Consider the following 24,794-nt stretch of genomic DNA (forward strand, 5'->3'; position numbering starts at 1 on the left):
AATAATGTTTGAAAATGCATTTTGTGCTATTATTTTGTGCATACATGGTTGCACGAGTCATGGCAATGATTCATATGCACAGCGAATTTCATCGCGGGCAATATTTTGCAACGGTAATATTAAACAAGCGTGTTTGTAACACGAAGGATTCATAGAAAGCAATGGAATTGTAAAATCTCCGAGTTTTTCAAGCCCTTTACTCTGCTGAGAGGATTCGCTTCAAGGTCACTTTTTTCGAGTCGTAAAAGCTGTCTTTTTTAATGACATTTTGTATTGTTAAAGGAAAAAGGGTGTTGTAAGCATCGGGGAGGTATTCATGGGCAAAGTTAGTTTCATCAAAGAGGATGATGCTCGGAAAGACTGCGCGTGGATGATGCCGAGATTTGCACGTTTAAGCGAAAGCTGAGGATGTCGGTGGAGCGCTTTCGCACGAAGCTTGGGGTGTTCCGTGTATTCTATAGAGCGACGAGCACGTGGCGCTGTGGAGGGGGTTGAGCTTGCGAGCTTTCGTAGCAGTCAGTCAGCGGCCGACCGTCTCACGATCCACAAGTTTCGGATTAAACCCTTGTGGCCGAGGCTGCCCTTACTCACGGGACTTTTAGCGTACGACCGCGCGAATCTCTTCTGTCCGAAAACCACTAACCGTTGCATGTAATTGTATCTATACAATCAGCATACATATGTATAGGAGTGAATTTGGACGGGGACACGTGACGAGAGTGCAAGTGACAAGATTAACCAAGGGTGAGTGACGAAAAAGTATTTTTAGTTTTAGAAAAACTCTTTTTCAACAAGTTTTCAGGAAAGTTTTCAGTGCTTCCCATTTCGAACGAAGGAAAATAATAATTTGAATATCGTAAAAATCAAAAGAGAGCGGCCACGGCTGGAGGAAATATTTGACAATTCATTATTTTAATGCAATAAACATTCTTGCGTCTTGCAATAATTTCGTCTCGGAAACGCGATGCCCGTGGACGTATGGCTGTAAAGCTATTTCATTACCAACACACGCCGTTTCTCCGCCACTCAGAGAGAGAGAGAGAGAGAGAGAGAGAGAGAGAGAGTAAAAGCAGAAGCGAAGATGAAAAAATAAAGTGGTGAATGCGCGTGGGTGACATATACATATACACACCCTCAAGGAATCGTGGCTTTAGAGCGTTTTGCTTTTCAAAGGGACTTTCAGTAAGCGAACTAAATGAAAAGTCTTTTACTTCAATGTTCCGGACGAAAAGAAAAGGAAATAAAAGAGACGAGTGCGAGGGCCGAGAGGAAAATTTAATTATCGGGTGTGGGATTCCGTTAACGAGATTATAAAACAATTTTACCGTTCCGTGAACGGTGATCGAACGACCCAATGGATTGAACAAGTGAAAACGCGTAGAGATCAGATTAGTTGGATCGAAATGTACCGGTGAATAGATGGAATTAATTTTCCAACTTTTTTTTTCCCCCGTCATCTAATCTATAACTTGCTTTCAATGTTAGATTTCCTATATAGCTTACACTCGCTGCTTAACCGCCCGAATCAACCGCGAGCTTCGAAGCACGCATCTCTCATAAGGATGCTGATCGCTTCTTTATTGCAAGTCCCCCATTTACATATTCTATAATCGCCGAATACCTCAACATTAGCCAAAACTAATTTTTTTCTCAGTTTATTTACTTTAACTCGCTCATCTCATTCCTTATTCTTCATCCTCGAATCGTAGTACAAACACTAAAATTGTGTTTCGAGAGGGAGGAAGAAAAATTGATTCGAAGATTTTTTTTGAATATCGTTTATCACGTTATTTATTTGAGACAGGTTTAGAATAAAGGTGGGCCTAACAAGCGCGGAGTAAGATTTTAACTCGATGATAAAAAAAAAGCATAAAAATGAACGGTTCACGACTTTATTGAAATTTCTTGACCGCACGTGTGAGAAACTTTCTCGTCAAACTGGTTATAATTTGCAATGATTTTATTTTGATGGACCTTGTCACAATAATTTTAACTGCTCTATCGACAATTTGTCAGTGACCGTGGCATCCCCTGCATCAAATTTTCATTCGCAATTAATGACCCGTTTAAATGTTTCCAGCGCAGAACGATCGGCTGAACAAATCTCACTTTTTCTCCTTCTCATGAAATTTTCGATTTGCGCACTGTTAACCTATTAATTGAGCTTTATTGGATGCGATCCAGAATCGTTTACCCCAAATTCCCATATATACAACGGAGATCCCACGAAAAATGTATTTATGTTCGACGTTACCAAGATTTTATATGAAATTAGTTTTACAGATATTTTTCTCCAATAAAATTGACAATTTCAATGGCACTTTCTGCTTTTCATTGGCATACGTTGGTTTAACGCATGTAAAAATCTTGACACCTTAGGGTTTAACTCGGCCAATTTGAATGAAGCGGTCGCTGGCCACACATTGACGAGTAGGGTAGGGACGAAACGAGGGAGCGTGTAACAGGTGTTATAAAATACCCGAGTCACCATCCCCGAACTGTACGCAATTTAATGCAATCATGACAAAGCTCGTTGAAGAATCGAGTGCCATTTTTTGCCAACAAAAAAACTAATTTGTTTATTCAAGCGGAGCTTTCCTCGGATTTTCATGAATAATCGAATAACTGATTCGTAGGCCTCTGTTATTACTGTTGTGGATCGTAATGAGCTGAGCGAGACGAATCCAATGCTTTGATTCGTAAATTGCATATCAATAAATATTCAGTTTTCAGGGAAACTCTCCTCACGACATCGTAAAGAATTTTTAAAAATGTCTGTACGTTTTGATTCGAGCGAAAATTCGCACGCAATGATCGTGAAAAATCGTGAAAAACTTTCGAATTCGCTCTTTGAAAATAGCATCGTGATGCTTCACGGTTCCTGATTTTTTTGAGTTGTAAAGTGCGTTTGGAAAATGAACAAAATTTTAATTTAAATATCGGAAAATTGTGGATAACATTCTATTGGAAAAATGATTTCATGGGAGAGTTCATTTCCGGATTTTCATCGCATTTTTTGTCGTTACGGTAAATTGAGATTTGCAATTCGATCTTGGTCCATGCCGCGCATTAGTCCGCGAATCTGAGTGACAGCTCCCTCCTATCACCGAACGTTCTTTTGGTCGCGTTAAACTTTGTCACCTCCTCCACCTTCGACTTGTGCGTCGTTGTAGGGTTTATTATTGTGTTCTTTAGCGTTATACTCTACCAGATTTTTTCTCATTTTCCAGCTTTGGTGTGACTTTTTTGTTTTATGAAAGACATACAAAAGGAATGGCGGGTTGTCTTGATTTGTGATTTGTGCCCGCATAGATTCATTACTCTTCGCTCTTTCATATTTAACGTAATCCTTTCGTTACAAAGCTATCGGTATGTCGCGGCGGTAACTCTCATGTAAAATAGTGCAACCTCCGGCGGAACAAACAATTTTTACATGAATTAGAGCAAAGCGAATTTGGTAGCTTATTTAGATCTGCATTATTAAAACTCTTAATTATATTTTAGCGAAGTCTTTTCTTCATTGATATATAATTAAATCTACCGGTATAAATTGGAATCGAAATGTTAGCTTTTCTCTTCGCCTTTCGAGCATTGTTGGAACATCTGTACTTTGTGGGCTAATTATTTCTCATTCCTCATTTATCCGCGATGTTACGTTTTTGAAGTTTCGTTCTGAAATTTGTCTGACCCGTTTTGATTTGAAATTTATTTCAATAAATTTTCATCGATGACGGCTGATCATCGACCAAAAGTATACACGGAGCTGTTTCGATTTTATTTTTCATTCCCGCTTCTGGCCTCCGCGGGTAAGCCGTTCTAGAATGTTGAGACGGCGGTCCAATAATTAATTAAATACGGTGTTCGTGCTAATTGGATTCTGCTCGGAGCGTACTCCACCGAAAACACACAGAATGGAAAAACTCAGGAACGAGGAAGGAACGCACTTTTTTGGCAAAAAGAATATCAACCGCGTATGTACGCAAGCAACGATATCAGAACCGTTGAAAGTTCTCGCATTCCCAACGAATTTGTGAAGAATGTTTGGAGGGTCGGAGATCGGGAGTTGAGAAGGTTTCAGTCCTCCTAATGTTTCCTGCACACAAGAGAATCAATGTCTATAGCATCCCCATTAACTTCACTCTGTTTAATTAATTTACCTTTTTTTCAGTCGATTCTTCATTCCCTTTTTGAATCGAGATAAAGAAAGTAGAAGCAAAAGAAAACAAATGTGCCTCAAATTTCAACCTCGATGGAACGGTAACAACACTGAGTTTTGAACTCTTGCTGATCTCAATGCACCGCTCAAAATGATCACAGCGAATCATTTAATAGTCTCAACAATAATTTTTCAACAGAATAACATAAGAGCAGAGTCCATTTCAAGCGTGTGGTGGCTTTCATACATCTTGAGACATGATTACAAAAAGCCAGCTCTCGCTTCGATATCATTTCATTATGGTTCGATTACATAGGACGAGCAGCTTTTTGTTGACTAAAGTTCCACCTCAATTGTTCGCTTGCATGTTTTTGGACACGTTTTTTGGGTTATGTTGAGACATAATAGTTTGGTAAACTAGCGTTCGTTCAATCTTGCAATTAGAAAAACATGAGAGTCGTAAACACGTTTAACGAAAAATGTTCTCATTTCCATCAACGAATAGAAAATTGAGTCCCATGTTTATCCGGTACGTCGATAGATTAGTATCCCTGTGACCGCGGTGATTTGGCGCAGGGGATAGCGTGCTCGCTTTTGACCCACGGCACTTGAATGTCTGAGGCTAGAATTTCGATCTTCATTCCGTCGTAACATGCGTGACAAACCAACCAAAGAAGTTATCATTAATTATTCCCTCATGTCCGAACGTTTGAAAGCTTTACATGAAGATATTGCGGAAAGTTTGATGGAATTTGGAAAGATGGGCTCGAAAATTCGAATGATTCGTATATAAGAAGCAATAAAAAGTTATAGAAATCGTAAGCCTGACCACTGCGTCATTAAAAGGGCAGAACAGTACTTTTGCCCACATTGCGTTTACCCTCGTAAGCAAGTCCAATTAGAGAAGCGAACACAATTTCAATGGTATATTTATAGAAATTTTTTATCCACGAATGTGTTCAACGTTCGATGCTTTCCTATTCTCTATGACAATTCCTTGTCAGTTTATTCCTGCTCAATCGCAACGTTGTTCAGTGCAAGTTCTGATCCATGGTGTAGTTCTCGCTTAAAATGTGACAATCGCAGTGTAACTCTGCGGTAACATATATCTGCGCCAGTGGATTCAAAAGTACTTGTTTCAGCTTCTTATGATGAAATATCTGCAGAGAAATATTTGTACACGGAGCTCGGAGCAGTCGTTAAACCGATAAAGGAGACACACGTCAGCGAGTTCTCCGTCGTAGCGATTTGCTTTTCGGAAGTTTGAATCGATCGCGGTTGTAGAATGCCACTTTCTCAAGTTTTGTCACGCTCTCGTATATTGTATACTCCGCTTGTTACAAACAAGCCATGAGTTCGTTAACGGTCCCTGTAGGTGGTTCGCAATCGACGGTACAGCTATATTGCTATTATGCTGGTTAAAGTCAAAGTAGACGACCTTGAGTTTCGATCAGGTGTAGATGTCGTGGAGTAGTAGGAGTCTTTATTAGTGTCTTGTCTCTCGAAGAGAATACGATAAGCTTTTGCTCCGGCTCGCTCTCTCTCTCTCTCTTTCTCTAGATATGGTTTCAAGCTCCCTTGAAGATGTAAGCGTAGCTCCGAATGATTGACCACACTCTCGACTATTCGCTTCGGTATGTACTGGATCCTCGTACGGTCGCTTTTCCCTCAGCTTGTTTTCCGTATTACTCGAGACATCAAAACTGAAGCCTTCCGTGCCCTGAAGCCTCTTATCCTGTCTCAACGAGATGACCCTTAACTCGTATGACAAAGTGAAGAACGCCACTTCAAGTTTCTCACTCTTCCTTCCAATTCCTACTAACAAGGAAGACTTCGGATATTCTTGTCCTGAAAACGAACGAACGTCTCGATGATGAGACCCATAATGCAAGCCCTGTGCTTATCAAGAGACGAGGTAGCGGCCCAACGCTAATAAGTATTATTATTAATATACGCGAATATACCGGCTTTATGACGTAATAAAATTTCCAAAGGACTCTTGAAATGTACTCGAGATTGGGAACAGGTCCGTTCCTTTCATTAGCTGTTTTGGATTAACGATCACCGTCGGCCGAGTTCCATCCATTCCGCGTGAAACAAGAAAACATGCAGGCAATCCTCCGTCATATGGGTGCTGGGATTCATGAGCCCAGCTTTCTGAAAAGGCTTTGAATAGATCACAGAAGATCAACAGAAAAAAAGTCCTGTCGCAAGGAAAAATGTTATACGGCGGTGCTCATTATCGAACAATGACTCACATTCTCGGTATCCTTACCTGCTTTGTCGTATCTTTTCCCGTGAGGTTCAGTAGCTCCAACGAATAGGTACTTATGAAAGGATCGTTTATTGAGAATCCAACATGTAACAGCAGACGTATGTTTCTTCATTTCATAACTTTGTCCGTCTTCAAGATTCATGCGTTGTCAAAGGAACGCTCATTACGTCCGTATGTTTTGGGTCCTTTGAAACTTTTGGATTATGTATAGAGACTAACGAGACAATCGAATGAAGCTTTGACGGCGGTTTTGACCAAAAAGTTAGTTCAAATGCCTCTACAGTTATTCTCATATTCGATGTCTATTATTGATCGGAGATGGAGATGAGAACAAATAATAAAAATTGAAATGCACTTTCGAGGTGGAGTGAAACTTGAAAAAAATTGAAATCGATGATGTTTCTCGGTTTTTTAAGGTTTCCAATTGAAAGTTGTGAAGAGCTCCAGAGGTAGATCGAAATTGTTTTGGATTTATTATTCCGAGTGATTGGACGCGAGAAATCTTAAAATGTCATGAACATGAAAAATTAAAAGTTCCATAAAAGCATGAACATGAAGTAAAATTCGTTATATTCAAAACTGTGAGTTTCGATGCAGCTAGTACGTTACAAAACCGTGTACTCGACTATTCATGTCGGACGTAGAGCAATGAATACATGACTCCTTTTAATGAGATGGTGGAAAAGCTGAAGAGCAAACCATTTCGTCAGGTTTACGGACAAGAAAATTCGGTATTTCCTCTTTTCTACAAGAAAATATATTCCCTTGGAAAATGTATTCATTCGACGAAGTAGTCATGTGAAGCAATATTTGCCGAAGAGCAGGATGTCGATTTCCTTGTGGCCAGATATGTACACGCCATAACATTACTATATTTCGTCGATTGAATTTCCGTTGGTCCTTCCACTAGAGATTTTATCGTACCTCGATTTTCCTCTTTTCTACTCGTCCTATTCCTCTCTCTCTCTCTTTTTACACTTCCCCGGAGGTTCTCGACGCATACGAAAACCCTGAAAAGGGGAGTACAACGTCGTTGCCTATTGCTTTCGTCGTTCAATTCTAGGCGTTTTTCGTCCATACTCTGTACTTTTATATCGATGTTTTTTCATGTGTGTGCCAGTTCACTTTACTCGAATTGAATCACAAAACAAAGGGTGAACGTATCAGTGTCCAGAATAGCTTCCAGAATATATGTGCGCGCGTGTATTACTCGATTGGCCGTCGCACATATGGGAAGCACTTTAGTATAGAAGATATGCAGCGAGTTACATCATAATTGAATTTATTTGTGATCCATGGCTGTTCGGTGATTGGGTGAACAATCTATTAGACTTTTGGCCAACCTTTCAAAGCTGAACAGTTCTTCCTGGAGATTCGGCTGCCATTCTACCAGGGTTTCGTTGCAAAAATAAAGTACAATGGAAAACGTAAAAAATTCAAGACTTTCTTCGGGTTTCCATCAAGCGATGCATCCTCAATACTAATCAAAATTTAACGCTGTACTCGAGTTTGTTGTTTGTTTTTGGAATGACTTTTCATTGCAAACAGCCACGGAACTTTGATCGTATAGATTTTTACATGCTTCGCTCTCTTAACCGTTGAGTTATTCCGGGCTGACGATTTTACTACTGATCGTATAATTGTTTACGGCCACGAGAATTCAGCCGACGTTAGACCGAACAGTCGAAACACGTTTCGCAGTATTATTTCATCTTGAACAAAAACTTTGACGACTATGGAAGTTTGCGTCATCAGCTGCTGAACGCAGCGAAAAGCTCTATTAATATGGATCCTGCGAGGCCTGACTGAGCCTGCTCAGAAGCGTATCGACCCAATTATCCATCTATTACAGGCTCGGCGACACACTTTCTATTTCGTGAACGTCAATCAAGGGTTAGAAGTATATTTTAGCTCAATTGTCAATTTATTATTAGGTTTATGATACGGTTTTCGTACATGCAAGAGACTCTTAGTTTATTCGCTGTCAACTTGAGCCCTGGACGCTCTGTAACTTTCACTAACTCTCGTCTACACGCTTGGAACAAGCGAGTTATGGTCTCTTCAACAAGATCACGTGACTCTCAATGTTTGTTAAGACTTTGATGTTTTCAGAGATGGGAAAAGTTTCCTCTACGAAACTAAGTATGTTGACTTTTTCACTAATGATCGCAGTTCCCAAACAATTTTCATGCTGAAAAGATGAGATCTGCGTCTAAGGAAATCAAAGTTCCAATGAAAATGAGGCAAATTTATTATTAATTGGCATGACCATCGTCAAGTGGTTGTTTCTTGAAATTATTCAGTGTTTATAATTTGGGAAGATACGAGCAACAAAACAGTCGCAACTGATCGAACCCGAATCGAAGCAGAACTCAAATTAGCCCTCAAAACTGACTCCATGAAGAGTTCGCAATTTCATAGAAGTTTGTCGAGCAGTCCACGAAACAAACTCAAATCTATTAAAGAACGGGACCCCGAGAGCCGAGAGCGAATGAAAATTGACTTTTGTTTTTATTATTCCTCAACAAAGTTATTAATATCAGAAAGTGAAGATTTTTGTTCAGATGTTTCCCAGGGGTCATGCCGAGATTCACGAGATGGCGAAAGATAAAACAAGAATAAATTAAGCTTGAAAAATTTGTTGGTGCAATTTGCCTCTGGCAATTGCTGTCCTGTGCTGGTTCACTTTTTCCAATATTTTTGCGTATCTTTGTATATATTTTTCAATCTTCGGCTCGATCAGGATCAGTAAAGCAAAGGTAAAGTGAAACATCGATACGTTCGTCCTGCTTTCATCGAGTGCTTCAGAAATCCTGCACCTTCATATTTCTTGTTCGCTTTCTGGTCCCGTCACCCTTTCCGACTGACACACACGCGCACATACTTTTTCTTCTTTACAGTGAGTATTCCGCAAAATGGATGATGAGAAACACGCGGATCACGTTTTCACTGCAGTGGCTCGTAAAAGTCCATCGAAAGCTCGGAACATATTGTTGTTCCAGTGAAGGATAAGAAAAATCCGGCTTTGGTTTTTCGAATCGAAAAAATAGAAGAATCCCGGGACACATCCCTAGAGGTGAAGTTCACCCTTGCTTTGCAATCGATTCCTTTGCGTCTTAGTTGAGTCGAATCGAACTATAGAGCGACAATGCCTTTTTTAAATATCGTTTACCGTTTGCTATCATAATCTAAATTCTCAGGGACCGATATCGAACTTGGCCGGATTGCAGGGATTAATCATTGCCTCAGTATTCTAACCAAATGTCTCTCGGGAAATCAACTTTTCAATCGATATTTGAATGAGCTGATACGAAAAACAAACAACGAGATCCGTTGAAACGTATTTTCGGCCCCAGAAGAAAGAAAGTATAGTAGGATTCTGAGGCAGGCTATTCGCACAGTCAGGCTTTCCTCCTATGCTCGTCACTGAGTCGTCAACCTTGCTCTTATTGCGCGCTTGTCGTTATTAAACCTTGTGCTTTTCTAATGACCCAAGCTCCAAGTTTCCGTGTACACGCGTACGCAAACAGTTATTTTTATATCTAAAACTATAGCGTCAGTTCGTAGAATGCTAATTGTCTCTTTAATAAAAGCTCGGGAAGAACCGGCGACGCGGTATATCACATACGAACCCTCGCAACACGGTACACTGCGTCCCTTTCTTTGTCCCCGTCGAGCTCCGCGCATTCTTAACTTGCCCTCCGTCTTTCTATAGATACACACGTCAAACTATTTCTCAACTCCAGAATCTTCTTCCTCCTGCTCGTCCCGCTCTTTTATCCGCGGGTCACTGTCCTCATTTCAACAGCCATATCATCAACGTCATCATCATGCACCCTTATTTCCTCTCAACTCTCAACCCTCGAGCCTCGCCCATCGCACTCGCTTTCCTCGTAAAGAGACTTCTTGCGTTTCCGAGTCAGTGGAGATTCGGAGCTCTGTAAACACGAAAATGCTGATTAACGTTTCACAAAGTTCACACGAATGTTATTTATTCTCGAAACTGGAAACAAGGTGCGAGGAAGGTGACAACCCTCTTTTTGATTTCTGCAAGACCCGAAGGAAGAGAATTTCGTTACACGATTCATTGATTTACTTACATCGGAAATAGCAGTGTCGATGCAATGCTGAGATTCACTCGAAGTTAAGAACTATACGTGCAAGTTCTTTTTAAGTTGTTAAACCAAGAAATAGCATGCGAAAGTTCGTCCATCGATCCAAATTTTTTATCCGGAAAACCCGATCGCCGCAGAAAAATCAATGATGATTATATGAACCTCACGATAAATACCATGCGCCTCAATACTAGTTTTCCATTTTCCTAATGCTCTCCGTGACCTCGTAGTTAATGCGACCCTTTGCAACCCCATTTGCTTTAAGTATGCCAGGGGTCAAGTAAATTCTATTAATCGTAATGAGTCGACACATGGCCATGACGTAGAAACCAGTAAGTGGCTTAATTTGATCAGTTAGTACGAGTATTCGCACGATTGCTTCTGGCCAAGCCAGCCCAAGCCAAAGGGTTTCGTGGCACGTGTTTTGGATATGGCTGCAGCTGATGCTCGATTAATTCACCAGAACTGTGCATGGACGATTGGGGGTGTTAATGCACCGACGTTATCCCAAATTAAATGGATGAACAAAGATCCCTTGAGATCGTTTCAATATGATAACAATGATTAATGTTATCACATTACAATAAATATAGTTACGTACAACTTGCTAAACAGCGACGTTATTATTTCAGGGCCGAAAGTAACTAGTTTTTTTTTTTTCTTATAACCATCTGTGTGTCCCGCAATATAAAACACAGAGCAAGGACATCTCGTTTTAGTAAAAACCCTTTAGCGTGGCGAGGAAAAAGTGTGGGGTTCCATCCTGACGATTATAACGTGAGCTAGCGCCATATATCTCAAATGGGAGACAAGCTCACAAAAATTAAATTAGGTCCAAACCCGCAGCACGACTACTTTTTATACCAGGACGCCCTTAAGAGTCACCAACTTGACTTCAATGTGTTTCGTAAATGATTTCCGGGCATGATATGACGTCAAAACGGGGATGATTCAACCTCGAATATTTTTTCCTGTATGCTTACATTAGAATTTGTGAGCATGATTTAAGTAATCTGTGCCTCTGGAGTCAACCTGCAAAGACCAAAAAAGCATAATTTTTAAAAAGCTATTCAAAGCAACATCGATTTCGGGTCTTCGCAATCATGAGTTTCAATAAGTTTTTTTTCACATTATTTATAGCTAAAATATAGTGAAGAAAAAATCAGATGGCCGATGAGACAATCACTTAGTAAACGTGATAACCGTGCAATCGAGCCGGCAGTCGTCCTTGAGAATAAGGTCAATAAGAAATGTCCCTGGAGGAAAAACCACAAAACCGAAGCGATACATTCCTGTCCTACAATAGCTGACCGCGGTAGTACGGAAGCAGGTCTATTAGTTTGCACGAGTGAAACAGATCTCAAAATTCCCAAGTATCAATTTATATAGAATAAAAATAAAACTGGGTAAAAGAGGAAGGAAGAAAGAAAGTATATATAGTATACGATATAGAAAATAATCGGTGACCCAGTTGACGAAGTTAACGAGGTCCGGGGCGTACTGCAGGGAGTATCAAGAACTCCTTGAAATTCCATTTATTTGCAAAGTTGTTGCGTTTGCACCCCATCCCGAATGAATGAAAAGAAAAGCTCTTTGCTGGTTCCGACTACTGCTTGAAATCTCACGCGAGAGGCGCGAAACTCCGAGTTAGTGGCAAAACTTAAAGAGGTTGATATGTTGGGAGAAGTAGAGTTGTGCGTCCCTGCAGAGCTCGACTCGTCTTATAGTATATGGGTATAAGAAGGGTATATCCGAAAAGTGACACGGGAGCTTTATGACATTGAAAAATTCCAAAATTCTCGTAATAAAACGCCTTACCGGATTCGCTTTACAATGAACGCGAAGGAGAAACTTTTCTCGTCAGATTTCTGTACTTTCGATGACTTTCTGATTCTTATTCTTCTTCAGACGTCCGCTATAAATACTAGCATACATAAATGTTCGCGCATATAGTATAGGCGGACATAGGTCTACTCCGCGACAAGGATAAGGGTAAGCCACTTCCTGTTTGCCTCTGATGCCTTTCAATTTCCCAAGAGGACGATAAAGAGGCCAAGAATCTTGTAGGCGGGGATAGAAGGCAACGGAAAACCATAAGCAACTAAAAGCCAAAGCGTCAAGCATAACGAGCATGCACCTGTAGAGATTCATTCGCTCCGAGTAATTAACGGGAGCATGTAAATGCACACAAATGAACGCTAATCTTAGAAAAACCGAGAAATAAAAGGATAACTTGAGAGCACACGATACAATACGAGTTTTACAGAGTCCCATCTCTTTAAAAAAGTCCTCTTAGTTATTAAGACCGTTACTTTGTTGGAATTATCTGGTCATGCAGGGTTATTGGAAAGTTGTCACATTTTTTGGTCTCTGCTTCGCTTTTATCTTTGAACTGTTTTTATGACTGCCGTCATCGAAGGAACGTTCAATGAGTGCAACTATAAGTTAGAGTGCACAAGATCGCGAGTTATAAAACAAATGGTAGTGAAAAAAAAAATTACATATTAACCACTTATCGATCCAAACACCGCGATTTGAAGCTCGTGGAAATAGCCTCGTATGAATGAATTTACTATAATGAATTATTGATTTATCTTCCGTATCTATTTTCATATGCACCTTTTTTGCATAAAGACAGTTGAAAATGGTTTTATGTGAGCCATCTCCGGTCTCTTTGCTGTAATTTGCGCAATTTTTTTCCTCGAATTAAGCGACACCAATATAACGGTGTGAAAAGAAGAATCGTTGAATTTGCACACGATCGAAAAGGGAAATTGTGCGAGAGAGGTCTTGCATCACAAGTGCCTTCGGGCTTTAGAATGTAAAGCTGCCTGCACTTGTGCAAGGCTGCATCTGTCGCGGTCATTTTTACGACGTGGTGATGAGTTACACCTCTTCTATCTTTTCTACCTCCTCTTCTTCCTGGCCACTGCATTCGCATGTCTTTTCTCACGCACCATTTGCGCTCTAATTTGAGCCTTTTTATCTTTGAAATACCTTTTTATCTTTTTATCCATTGAAATCACAAATGTTCTATCCCATTTTCATAAGTGAACCGAGTACTCGGAATGTGATAAAAACGACGGAAAACAGGCAATTTCTACTGACACGAGATTTTCATCGCGTATACGAGGGGGAATCACATTTTATTCTTCCTAGTAGAAAACTTTTTCTTTTGCAAGATAAAAAAATGGAGAAAAGCAATGAAAAGAGAACTTTTCATCTTAAATCGAGCTCCGGACCGAGGTTTAGTCGTTATTTTTGGAACGCCTTATATATTTTTACGATTATCCAAACCGGCGTGTAACTTGCTGTTTCCTCATTGCGGTTGGCACGGGTTGGGCTATACGTGGCCCTGTAATCGCATTCGACGCCTCTACTCTCTCTCTCTATCTCTCTCTCTCTCTCTCTCTCTCTCTCTCTCTCTCTCTCTCTCTCTCTCTCTCTCTCTCTCTCTCTCTCTCTCTCTCTCTCTCTCTCTCTCTCTCTCTCTCTCTCTCCTCCTATGGCTCCATATCTCCACAAAAGCTTTGTCGACGATCCCTATCGTCCGTTTAACGAGGCTTGATCGGACAAAACCGAGAAACATCCCCTAGAAACCGATATCATGTATATAAACTCCAGCTGACAGGATCCTCGACCTCCGTAGCTATGAAAATATGTATGAGCCAAATCCACCCTCTCCCCTCCCCAATTTCTGAACCAAAGCATGTTTCATTCCAGAAACTTTCCAAAATTTTATGTTTTGTAAGTGAACGTTATTTATTGAAAGTCCTGTGAAAAACTTTCACATCGAGAACAAAAAATATTTCAAACTTTGTAATGGCTACATGCCTCGGGGTTTGGTGTGATGAAATTTGTCATGAATTTTGAATGACCCTGATGCATGTGCAGAGAATAATGCGTTGTAGGTAATCCATGTCCCTACACCTTAATCCGCCCATTCAATTTGACGACAACAAGAGCTCTCGGTGGGCATCGTCTTCTAGGACCGTTATAGGTACCGGCTACATGCACCAGGAAGAGGCTGCAAACGTGGATAGTTGGAGACCAATGTTTGATAGTTCCTCCCTTAACAATCTTGACCGATTGATTATATTGCAGGATCTCAGATTTTAAGGGAGCCGAATATGTGCTATCGAGTGGCTATATATTAAATCGAATGGCCATCACGAAGGTGTGTCGCGTCGCGGATAACTATTGAAATATTAATATTATATCTATTGAATTCTGACAGAACATGATGGTACATGCAAACCTGGTGCTGGTGCATAAATGTTTGAATATTTACTATTTTGTTAATAACTGTCTCTGCCGGTACAAACTTTTGAGTACAAGAGTCATTTGGTTTCGATTTCTTTTTATCAATTCAATTCAAGAACAATAACAGTTTCATTTATTTTATTGAAAAATTTGCAATTGATTCAAAAATCAATCCCCATGAAACCTTGTTGTCATGCACAAAACTGTGAGCTCTAAAAAAAAAAGATGTCAATCTGTAAATAATGCATGTAGGAAGTTGTATTATAAACCATTGTGTATTGGTGTATATGATAGTCACGTATCTAGAGAGATTTCCTTTCCTATAGATTTCGAAGCGAATCGAGAACAACAGCGGAGGAAGCGAGAAGGGTCAAGCAAGAGCGAGAGAGAGAGACAGAGAGAGAGAGAGGGAAAGAGAGGACTTCAGGCGTTCAGTTCTCGGGTACGTATAACAAGCAATTCCTGACGCCTAAGCCGGAGAGCTTGAATGACGTATCGCTTCGGATCAACTCAGGGTCTGTTGCAATCTATCCTTGTTCACTGTTAACACCAGCACCAGCACCACCATCACCAGCGGCTATGCCGTGCTCGTGGTCCATCACCAGCCACCTTATTTCTCAATACATATATATGTTTTTATTAATTGAGCGGTTTGTAGAACGGACCATATAAAAAAACACATGCAGAGGACGTTGCCGCATGGAAGAGCATGCAGTCAAATTCAATAATCGCTCCTGGTTTCCTGTTAATTTTTGAAAATCTTTAACAAATTATTTGGTTTCAGTTCTGGTTTCAATTTTATTATGTTTCGAAACCGAAGTTGTCGAGTTATTTAGGTGGTTGATGGGACAACCCATTATCGTCACCAATTAATCCATCATATATGCAGTTTATTGATGTATCGCAGAAATTGTCTCGTTCAATGAAAACACATTAAAATCTATTATAAAAGCTATTCATCTCGCAATTATAGTCGAATCGTTCGTAGTTGAGAAGACATCTATTAATAGATATATTCTCTGCTACTGTCGTCGATAGACGTATTGTGTACTCTAATTAGTCATCCACTAAGATGGATACACTCATTTTCAATAGTTTAGCAATATCCAAAGGGAAATTTCGTTGTTATCTAATTTTCCCGACGAATGAGACTACCGGAAATTTAATTAATCAGGAACTCGAGTCCCGCAAGATGGTAGCGTTCGAATTTCTAGAATTCCCATGTCAATAGAACATTATTGATGGTAACAAGGCTTATAATCCAATGAGAGACAAGTATAATCAAGTATTAAAAGTAAAATAAAAATGAAGGACGAGGCAAAGTCAAGTTATTAGGAAACTCGCAATTTGATGTTAATCGATGGATCGACACGTCGTTTTGGTCGGAACGATGATAAATTTCATCGAAATTCCGTTACAAAAGGGTCGAAGAAAGAATTAACCGCAAAGCAAAAGAAAAGGAAACGATAAATTTGACTCTACTGATATTCGTTCTCAAAGCAAAAAACGAAATACTTCAGTTGCAAAAGTAAACGAAGCTCTGTGCTGGTTTTCTACATATCTATATCCACATGTGAAGCTACGAAGCTTTAGAGTCGCGTGCAATTCCATCATGCTGAGCCGAGTGGGCTTTTTCAGTCAAGCTAATTTCGTGCATGTCACGTATCTCGAAGCTTTTTTACTGGTGGCACGTTTCTTCAAATTGTAAGAATAAAAAAAAAATACAAAACAAAAAATAGCCTTCGAGTTACAACGGTTGAGGAGCCTTCTGAGAGGTGCACGAACATTTTTTTTTGTTAATAATAAAAATAAGATTATTCTCCATCAGTTACCTGCGTTCTCAGGTATTAAAAAAGTTACCCCTAAATAAGCGAAATTTGTTGAAAACAATTGTTCTTCGCTATTGGTCTTCCTCATTGACGGGTCCACGGACATATAGAAGATCAGCTGTCATAGTGCGACTCTTGGTGAAAAAGAGACCGAAGCTGTGCGCTCGTTGATCCTCTGTTTCGAAAGACAAGCCTAGGAAATACGATGCTGCTCAGCCGCGATCGAAGTTAAGGGGAACGGGTGAAATTGACAAACATTACGCCGTTGCAGTTCCACATGACCCGATTTAGATTTCTGCGATATCGGTGTAGCTACATGTAGTACAGGCCAATATAACATGTGTATATCAATGAGTTGGGATGTCACTATCAGAAATTCGAATATTGGCCAGTGTTCGATCAATCCTCATGCATTTATTAGTGCGTGGTGACAAGACTCGAGGAAGTATAGGGGGTGGAGAGAAAGAGAGCGAGAGAGAGAGAGGGTCGATTACTGCACAATGAGGAAGCGGATCTGTTGCGGAGATAATTCGCGATACGACGAAAGCGCACGATACGAGGGAGAAGAGACCGATTATGGAATTAAACCGATAAAATCTCCACTGTGTCATAGCCACAGCCAATAATATTGAGTAACGAATTATGAGGACAAAGTAAACGCGATACGCGATAAAACTCAAACGACACGCAGGAACCGAATCGTCGAAAAGAGATTCTTCTTCGAGGATTCTTTATCGCCTCGGAACGAAAGAGATAAACAAAGCTTCTCGCCATGCGTGAAGCGCCCGCGTCCTGTGTCAAGTTTGCGGAAATAGAGAATTCAAGTTCGTTTTTAAACTGCTCGCCGTGTACCAGATGAAAAATTGTTGCTGAAAGTCTCTGGAATCAGTCTAAAGACGGGGGGCATCCTGGCAATTGTCTCGATGAACGTTCGGGAAGCCTCGATCCAAAGACATATTATATCCATAGAATATACGAATATTTATTTTATACGAGATCGGAAGAAATCAAAATAAAAAAAATTGCAGAGCGATCACGAGAAGGAGAAAGAGAGCGGAGGCTCCAACAGCTTCAAGTTTCTTCAGCAACAAGATGGAATGAGAAACATTTACAGAAACGCCTCAAGTATACTATTACTTTCGACACTCGATGTACTTTTTCCTGATGAGGTTACTATACCCGCGTCAGTACGGCGATGAACGAAACGACTATTCGAAAGAAAAAACGTATCTCTCGCACCGTAAGGAAACTTTTTTTATGTTTTTGTGGCTCACGAACAATTTGCTGGGTGGGTTATGGAGAAGGATGGTGAACGAAAGAAAATGATTGAAAACGCTGATAAATCACGGGTCTGTGCTCGTCAAAATCCATCGATGACAACGAATTTATTGTTATCATTTCGAAAAAAGTACGAACAAAACAAGCGTTTCTCCAGTTTATTTTCATCATCCCAGTGTAGGTGATATCGGAGATTCAGAGGCTTGCGTTCGGCTCCAGGGTGTAACCCCGTTTCCATCCAACTAACGTGAACACCGTGCGCTTTTGTATTATTTCTTCCTTATTCGGGTATCGTAGCCTTTTTTTCAGATAAAACGTCCCGTGCATGTTGCCAGACACAAGCCCGCGAGCGATAAGAGTGAGAACGGGATGCGGGATTCACGATCCAGGCGATAAATTCACGGTTTTACGAAGTCACATGTTTCTGGTGTGCCCCTGAGCCAAAGCACAGGTGGTGCGAGACGAACATTGGTACAACCGACCTCGAAATATTGTTGAACTCCGAATTTGCGATATACTCGGTTCTCTCTGAGACGCTTTTCTTCGTTTCTTTTCCGGGGGATAAAAACCGATTTTGTCATCTTTCAATGTGAAGGTGTCATAAGAAAAATTTAGCGAGTAAGCTATTGTATTCTCGTCTTTTTTTTCGTTTGGAAGCTGGAGTCCCAATCGGCATTCATTTCATTCAATTAGCAGCACGAAATGGGATACTCAACGGTACAGTAGTGCAATTGGTGCATGTGCGTTCGATGTCGGTTTGTAGCTCTGCCACTCTTCAGAGTTATTGAGCACGCAAAGCCAATACTGCATGGTTACGTGACTCTTCAGCCATGCACGAGTCATCGTGCATCGATCCCTTGCGAACGGTAATGTTTCGAAATAGAGTGGCGATAAAATGGACTCGTGAAAACCCATCCGAGATCACGATCACAATCCAAAAATGAGAGAAAGGAAAAAAATATACAACAGAATTTAAATGTTTTTTTTTTCTAAATCTAAGTACCGATGGCTGCATAGTATTATTGTTTCAGAATGACCCCCAAGAGTGTGTTTGATCTCCATTCACGAATGTTCTTCACCGACAATGAGAAAAATAAGGCTCCATCATGTTGAGTACTGCGGAGAGCATCATATGCAGACGTCATTGTGTTTTTTGTCTTGAATTTTTTTCTCACTATACGCATCTCGTGTCCCCTAGTAGAGAACAATAATTTCGAAGTTCGTGCTACAGTATGATCTGCCATAAGTGGATAGTCCCGATGAAACAAGTTTAGCCGGATTAACAGTATCATTTTGTGCCATGTTTGAAAAGTATAGATAAATATGACATGAAATTTAATGTGCTGTGGCAGCTTTGAAGCAGATTCTGAATGTACGATAATCAACCGTGTTGAAAAAATGGCTCTCTCATCGATTTGGAATTAAACATCCGTAAATTAGCCAGAGAATGTCAATGACGAAAAAAACTTTTGTAATTGAAATACGAAGCAGTCGAACGGAATGTGAAAATTCAAAAAGTGGCTTGTTTGTCTTTTTTTACCGAGTATCCTACTGTAGTTTATGAGCGAGCATCATCGCGGAATGATACGAAGGAGGGATGCATTTTCATCAAGCAGATATCGCACAAGTCGACCTAAATTTTGGTCAGCAAACCCCAACATTACAAGCACTCACTATTGCGGGAAAATCAGACAGGAGATTTTGGCCCATCTACAATCACAACCGGACGGTATTTCTATCGACTTCTTATCCATGAAGCCAGATCATATTGCAAAAAAAAATAATAAAATAACGAAAACATAAAAAGAAAAAAACTGAACGTTGTATTGGGGAATGATGACGAAATAAAACAAAAAATTCAATCAAATAATTTCAGAAATATTTGACTGAAAAGAGTTTGAAGTATATGAAGCTGGAGATTTATAAAAAAAAAACTAACCGGAAAATTTCCGTCGCTACAAAGCTGTTCGAAATTCTGCCAGAGCACTGACTTGGTAAAACAAAAAATGCAAAGTATTTTGAAAAGATTTCGCAGAATTCTTGAATTGATAGGGCTGGTTTCGAGAGGTTCAAATGTAAGTTCAAAGAACTCGTTGGACGTCGGGAGTAATGCTGAGGAACATTAGAACAATGTATAGGTGTGGCATTGGCGATGGATGGGAGGTATGAGCAGGGAGTGCAGCAAAATTGTGAAAGACTCTTTGACGTTTTGCATCACCACCCTCGGTCGCCAGGGAGGGTTTGAACGATGTGCGTTTTCATTTGACGTACTGTGAAAACACATACACAACCGTTGAAATTCGAGGGCTTAGAATATTTTTATCTTTTTTTACGGCTGATACGTACAGTTTTCAGTCTAATGTTCCATCGAGGGGGGTTCTCTGCGATGATGCTAAAACAGAACATTTTTATGCCCTTTCGGCTTTCCCCTCTGACAAAAATGATCTTCCACTGTTACACATCAGAGATGACGTAACGACTTGTATTTTCGTTTGATAATCCCTTGCCATGCGATTGCCTCGACTCCATTCTCATTATAAATACATTCGGCGTTTTATTTCTGACAATGAACGTTGTTTTGCCTCCCGAAAAAGACCGATAGGAATTACCAGTGACAGCTAAGGTTTACACGACTCTCGTTGGATTTATCTCTCTTGTCTACCTTCTGATATACGGTGTGCTATTTCAAGGGAACAAAAAACCAGATTGAAACTCTCTTCGTATGCATGAAACGCTGCAAGCTTTGTACATGTGCTCTTATCAAAACCTCTCCTCTAAGTAAATACGGAATTGAGCTTTTGTGCTTCATTGCTAACTTTCAGCATTGGATCCGCTCTACCGCAAATCAGTCGACGATGGATATGCATGACTTTTCGTTTATTTGTTATCCATTATTCGTGGACGCGTTGGATTTTATGATAATGCATGCATTTATATTTCCAGCACCAAATGTGCATTTTTTTCCGAACGTTGACAAAATGCTCAAAGCTCCAACAACCGAACTTCATTATCAGTGTGTCACGCTACATGACATTTTTGTCATTTCCAGGCATTTTGCGGTTTATTTTTCTTGTCTGCCATCTACATTTTCAATTCTGCCATTTCGGACATAATGTGACCGACAAACACGTAAATTCATTCGCTTTCGTTCTGTTATCGTTCATTATTTTCTGTCTTTTATCAGAACTGATTTGTTTCCATGTTGTGCTTGAAAGTGCGTATTGAAAAATTTCTCGTGTACCATGATTTTCAATGCAATTTCCACGGAAGAAATCTCATCAACATTTTATTCGCCATGAACATTTCTCAATTAGTTTCTTTTTTATAACAACGAAAAGCTAGGTCTGTCGTACGAATATATTCCCTATGAGCAAAGTAATGATTAAGTATTACTTGACACACAAAGGTACGATTACACCATCTTCTCTCAGGGGTGAAACGGATGTCGTCGGTTAGAAATGACGAAAGACAAGCGAGGATGATGTATCGTTGGAGCAGTCAAGCTGTAGGCGGTTTCAACTTCGATGTAACGATGTTGAGCCATTTTTGGTGCACATCCCCTCCTCCCGTCTTTCTTCCCTGAGGCACAAAGTTTCTGCTTCGTGTCACGTGACACTTGCAGTGACACAACCAGCTTGTATTGTTCGACACGAGAATATGCCGGATTCTCCATAACGAATTGCCAATATATTTTGTGACGCTCGCAAAAGTGATCGAAAATCTAACGGTTTATCGACGTGGAATATTGTAATGAACAAAAAGTCGGGTCAAATGATCATAGAAAATTCATCGAGAGTGCGTGTTTGAAATGAAAATCAATTGAACGATTTTACTGATCTCATGCACCAAATATAATGCCAATAAATTATATATACTATAGGCGCAACCTATGTTCAGGTATTGGACGCCACATGTTTATAAATTCGTGTGCTCGCGCGCGTGTGTGCGTTTAGCAATACTTGCAGGTACCGAATGATGAAAGCTCATGCCCTCGTTCTTGTTGATCGTTTATTCGTTCCAGCAAGCGTCAAGCTTACCACCCATTGGGCGCCCTTGTTCTCTGGATTTGTTAGCTTTGCACAGTTTATATAGTGACCACCTTCACTGGTCTTTGTATGTGTGTGTGTGGGCGCGCGCCGGCACGCGGAAAGGGGATTCAAGCTCGACGAGCTTCCGTGTACCAGGTGCTAATGCAGAGGTCATTGTTCTATTGCCAATCTAGCCAATATTCCACGACTGGTCAGTGAAAGAAAAGGTACGCAGAGAAAAATAGAAGCAAACGAAAAAATATCTATAGAGATAGCGAGTGAGAGAGCCTGGTGGGTACAAAGCGAGTGAGTTGTTGACGATAATGAATAAACCTGCTCGCCATTCTGGCAAACTTCTTTAATTACACCTCCCATTTTGTTGCGTATATGTGTTGTGTGTGCTCTAGCGTACGTATTATAAAAGCCTTTGCGAATTGTGCTGCAACTCCATTTTCAGACACGGTTCTGAGCATGTTACACGCTGTTACGTAAAATAAAACTGGGCTCGTCGTATAAACTTTTTTTTCATTTTCTTGTTGCTATCAAATAAATATAACAATTCGCAAATTACTAACGCTACTGCACTTATGAATTTATTTTACGTACCAGCTTTCCATCTGTACTCGTATATCATTTTGCTTATGGCATATCTCTGGGAACTCTAAATTCACACAAAAGCTTCCTCGACAATGGAATTGGAATTTTTAAAATTTTCTCTTAATTCTAAGAGGATCCTGCTTGAAACAACATTGCTCGACTACCTTCGAATGATGCTGCATTTAAAATTTTTCTTAAACGTAGTACTTGATCCTTTATTCAGCAGTCACTTCAGTACGGATCCATCCACTATGAATTTCTCGAATATTCAACTCACAATGGAAAATAATTAAAATTTAGGTGACTTTTAGTTATTTAATTTACGAAAAGATTTAAATTTGTATAAGACACAAGTTTTCTTATGGGAAGAATCGATTTGTGCGTTAATCCCTTGGCACCATCAGGAGTCAGGTATGCGTTGAACGATCAGACAGATTGATCGCTGGAATTACCATAGATCGAGCCAAAGTCTTGTTGGGTTGAACGTATGGTCGCATCGTGTGCCGCTCTCAGAGATTAATATTCAAAATCCTTATTGGGTTATGGGATAGGCCAGATAGATTGAACATTCGAAGAGCTATATGTATGACGAGCAATGAATTAAATTCTCTGGTTGATTGCACGACGATCGACTCGCCCGGACGTCCGATACGTACACTTCGTGAGAATGACGTTCCATACCGTAGAGGTCGAGGATGAATAAACTTCGAGCACTGGCCATCATCAAACTACGTCACTACGATTTGCACAAAAAGTGCCCCTAAAATCATGCTATAATTAGATGGCTAGGAAAATTATGATTTTCTTAAGAAAATGTTACTTTATTGTCGGAATCTGCCAACTTTGGCAGAATTTTAATGACGTAGAAACAGCGCGTGGTCACTGCATTTTCAGGTATAAAAAAACGATGCCAAACCCGCTACAACGCGCTAGCAAATTAATTGGCATTTTAGTAGATAGAAGCTAAACAAAAAGTAAAAAACGTTTTCTACACACTTCTGGTGCCATTTTTTGCAGCTTAATCCCGATTTCCCGACTACTCTGTGAATGTTCTCGGTAGCCAACTTGTATCAGCGTAAACATGTTCGATTACAGCTTAGAATATCGAGCGACGGAGTTGATAACCCGTCGTTTACGCACTATACATATCCGCATATATCCATGTGTAAGCGTTACGTTTGACGTGCATTCGCCGTTCCATCAAAAATCATGGTATAGCTAGCTGTCGAAGTACCGGCTAACCCAATCACAGATATTAACTACCGGTACAGGAGTAATCTTCTGGCTATAATTTTATTAATTCGTTTTCACGACTTATAATTCATTGATATAGGAACAAATTCCCTCAAATCCTATGGTCGCCGATCATCCGTTCACGAATGAAATTCAGGAGCACTGTTATGATGGCTGCGGAATTTTTGTTGATGTGTCGTTGAAGAAATCGGGAGCAGAACTTCCTGGTCATCGGGAAATCAACAAGTAAGATTGTACATACCAGAAATTTGTATGAAAATTCATGTGCAAGTAGGCAAATGGTAACGAAAAAAACAACTATAAAACAACGGTGTAAGTTCGCAATCAGCCTTTGTCTATATCAGTCATCTAATTTGTTCGATCCAATCTCAGCTCCGGCAAATGCAATGTATCAGGCATTCTTTTTCCTCCACTTTTTTTCCATCGGCGACTTCTTCACTTTTTGTTTTAGTGGACGAAGCAACGGACTATATAGGGGAACATGGGGCAAATTGAACTTTTAAGAAACTAAGACAAATTCATTAATGAGCACACGGTCTTTCACTTGTATTTGAGTCCCAAAACTGACTACCATCGCTAATTTTTCAAATTTCGAAAAGAAAAAATTTCGGGGCAAAACGAACTCGGCCTCTGCGAAGCAAAAAAAATTATAAAAATATATTTCTCGCAATACAGCCGTTGGAAATGACTGCTCCCGGATGTAATGCAAGCTCTGGCATACGAGAAAAGAAATAGGACCCCCTCGAGCCCATTTATTGGATGCACGAGAGGAAAAAATGGGGTTAAGTCGCAGATCGCTTCTAAACCCATTTTTTGGTGACATGTGAAACATTAACTTGGAGTTCACTGCGCCAGGGTATAAACGATATTTCAACTATCTTTAGGTTTTGAAACAGATTCCCGTTCCCTGTAGGTCGGATTTCGTGAAAAACGATTTGTGGGGCAAAACGAGCTCAGCCTCAGAGAGGCATAAAAAATCCGAAAATTGCATTTTTCACA

General features: G+C 40.1%; 1 protein-coding gene across 2 annotated transcripts in view; it reads left to right on the top strand.

Annotated features, from left to right (window-relative positions):
* The first annotated feature begins 531 nt into the window (after positions 1–531).
* LOC122412188 (zwei Ig domain protein zig-8-like) overlaps positions 532–24,794 on the top strand; it is an 87,364-nt gene continuing 63,101 nt past the window's right edge. Inside the window, exons 1-2 of one of the 2 annotated variants that reach the window (XM_043421566.1) lie at positions 532–744; positions 15,136–15,251. The gene's annotated coding sequence lies outside the window, so the exon portion shown is untranslated. The remainder of the gene's footprint in view (positions 745–15,135; positions 15,252–24,794) is intronic. The other variant, XM_043421567.1, reaches the window with a different exon arrangement.

The sequence above is a fragment of the Venturia canescens genome, chromosome 6, assembly GCF_019457755.1.
Source record: "Venturia canescens isolate UGA chromosome 6, ASM1945775v1, whole genome shotgun sequence".
NCBI lineage: Eukaryota > Metazoa > Arthropoda > Insecta > Hymenoptera > Ichneumonidae > Venturia > Venturia canescens.